Raw genomic sequence first — 3,152 nt, forward strand, 5'->3', positions numbered from 1 at the left:
CTGGAAATAAGCTCCTTGAATACACGGTCATAAAATTAGTTAACTACATGGTATTTCAGAACAAAGTGTCAGTAAAGTGACTATGAGTCAAAGATCATAGATTCACCTGCAGGACCCAACCCAAAGGACAAATCAAATGTTTAATAAGCAGTAATAACAAAACTTGATATCATCTTTTTCTTTTATACTTTCTGCAGAAAGACAACCTAGAAAATTGACACATTAAAACAGGAGCACAGCCAGTAATGCCAACATTCATTCCCATTTTCTCCTATAGTATGTCTACGCTGCCAGACTGCCTACATTTCCCAGCAAGAAGCACCTCTGACTAAGTTGCAGTTAGAAAAGCCCACCATGGCCTCAAGACTATAGTCAGATAGTTATGCCCTTCCTACAGCCCCCATGATCCCAACAGTGGTTATGTAAGGTTCAGTAAGAGAAGAAGAGAGCTACTTCAATTAACGTTGATGAGCAAAAATGAATCATGTTAGTAGGGCTCACTGGTGGTGTTTCACTGACTAGAGCCTTTAACACAGACTGAGCTAGAAAGCTCATCATCAACATAGCACCCAGTTGATGTTGACACATACTTTGCTATAATCGCTTACCATATACCAATCCATCGCCTCAGAGAGCATCATAACTAATTTTGTTCGGTGAGCATTTGAGCTGCATGTTTTGTCTGTGCTTTCATGGATGTAAAGAGTCTGTGTAATAATGAGTCTCAACAGGATCTACCACCCCGGGCTCAAAAGCCACAGTATGCTTCATACAAAGACAGCTGGCAGATGTTTAAATACACTGTTGCCCAACTTCAGCATAAATAATTTAGATTATTAGAAACGTTAGTGTGAGCCAAACATGAAAAATGAAAAGAGCTAATTGCCTTTCTCGCACACAAAAGAATATATCCATGTTTAGAGCAAGACAGCCTATGATCAAACATCAATTTCGTCACAGCAGGAGTCTAAACTCCCGCCTGCGGCAGAAAAGACCCGCGCAACATGTTGTATCAAAACATTCTTCCTTTAAATATGAGAATTAGCCTTTTGATGAACCCCTTGGGTATAGATCCTCTGGCTCACACGCACACATACATACAAGTATGCACAGACAAGAAAGAACTAAGGTGGAAGGAGGTGTAAATCCCTCCCCCCCTCTCGAGTTTCCTTATCAATCATGCCCAGCTCTCCCAGGGCTCTGTAATTTCCAAATAAATAAATCATTAGTGGCTTCAGCATGAGGATTAATCAGTGGATACTGCTGCTGCTATTGCCTCTCTGTGGGAGTGTACCGTCACTCCCACCGCATTCACATCAGCAGCAACTAGCTGGGCTACGCCGATTGGCAGCGCTGACTGTGGGGGATTAGAAGTGGCAGCCTAGAACTTCCCTATAATGCTCTCTTTTTCTCTCGATTAGACCCTTTCTTTTACTTTTTGATCGTTTTGCCGCTCAGATTAATTCAGGCTTTATTACGGAGCAAGTGTAGCAGAACCGTATATTTGCAGCATTTACATATGTGGGGTTTATCTATAATGAAAATCTGAGACATGTGGATGATCTAACTTTGAGGGAAATATGTTGATAGCCGTTTTTAAGTAAGCTCTGTATAATTGAGTCAAGGAGAAGAGGGGGGTTGGTGGGTGACAGATAGGAGAGACGGAATGGGGAAAGACAGGTTAGAGAAGGCTGGGAAAGAATAAGTGCTCTGCTGGATCGAAGTGGAGTGAAATAAGCCCAACTAATCTCAGGCCACTAAAACAACAAATGGATTGTTGGTGTGTTCTCAAAATCAAATGGTCCTTTGATGTGCCATGGATTTATTGCATCTGCACAAAGTGAATAATAATATTATAGTAGCGTTTATGACTGCAGGGATTAATTGACAACCGGCTGCAATACTCATTTTTTACAATTATTGGAATTGTAGCATTCCTCAGAGAGATATGTACAATGTACAATTTATGTACAATCCATCCACACGCAAGTTTTCCAAGTTGACCTAAAGTCGGTCATGGCGCACCACCACAGAGGAAATGCAGGAAGATGAAGGGACTCAGGTGAATCCCTTCACAGCACCAAATTTATCAAATGCATCTGCATCTTTTAAACTGGGTGCCGAGTCTGCTTAACTTTACCACAGCCACTGAGGTGAACTTTGCCGGGCCTTGTGGTGATCTGGTTGTAAAAGAAAAATAAACTTTGCAGAGCACATATTTTAACCGAAGTAGTTGTAGGCACAAACACAGCACATGTCATCTTTGAAGTCAAAAACAGAAATAAAAACTGAGATTTGATGATAATTAATGCCAATGAGTACCTTTTCTTCTATTCTCTTGCCTCAGGGTTTACATTAGTTCAGTATGTTAACGAGAAAGGGGTTGATTAAAAAAAATCTGACACATTACAGGGACATAGTGCTCGTGAAGAGTTCCACTGAGAAGATGAAAGACAAACATTTTTCCCCACTAGAATCCTGCAAATGCAAACTCAACACTTCCTGTTACCTTCCAGGAAAGACTATTAACTACAGTATGGCTGTTGTTGCAGATCTTTCCACAGGAGGTGTTGAGTGATAGTCACTGGGGGCTGAGGTGAAGGTTTGTGTGTATCTCTGTTTGGGAATTTTGCGCTGAAATGTATTTTAAAATTGACAGGTCTGATAGTGAGAACTCACACAGTGATAACTATCCTTTTCTGTGCAGTGGTAAAGAAAAAAGCATAATGTTTAGCCTTTAAACATGAAAGATTAATGAACTGTTAATTAAGCATTCTTGGTGCATTGAAAACCTACGTTTTGATCACGTATGCTTGCTTAGTTAAATGCAGTTGTTCTATCAAAGCTCATATTATCAAAGCCGAAAAAAAGGCAGACAGATTTTAAATTTACTCTGAGCCCCTTGAGCAATAAGCTGCGCTTTGGTTGTCTGTTTGCCAAACGTGATCCAGCAACACTTAAGGATTAGAATTCTTCTAGTGTAGAAAAGCTTGAAGTTGGCGTAAAGTCTTGTTGACGAGAAAAGACATCGATGAGGACATGACACACACATCAGACTATATTTATTATTGAATAACGGATTTGCCATTTTTGTATGAACAGTACATGATTATGTATGTATGTATGTATGTATGTATGTATGTATGTATGTA

General features: G+C 40.0%; 1 protein-coding gene and 1 long non-coding RNA gene across 2 annotated transcripts in view; one reads left to right on the top strand and one right to left on the bottom strand.

The window, feature by feature from the left end:
• The window catches only part of grik4 (glutamate receptor, ionotropic, kainate 4), a gene marked incomplete in the record, with an annotated part of 296,905 nt that overhangs the window by 258,222 nt on the left and 35,531 nt on the right, over window positions 1–3,152 (bottom strand).
• Window positions 1–3,152, top strand: part of LOC116679139 (uncharacterized) — a 13,335-nt gene that overhangs the window by 8,201 nt on the left and 1,982 nt on the right. The window lies entirely within an intron of this gene.

The sequence above is a fragment of the Etheostoma spectabile genome, chromosome 3, assembly GCF_008692095.1.
Source record: "Etheostoma spectabile isolate EspeVRDwgs_2016 chromosome 3, UIUC_Espe_1.0, whole genome shotgun sequence".
NCBI lineage: Eukaryota > Metazoa > Chordata > Actinopteri > Perciformes > Percidae > Etheostoma > Etheostoma spectabile.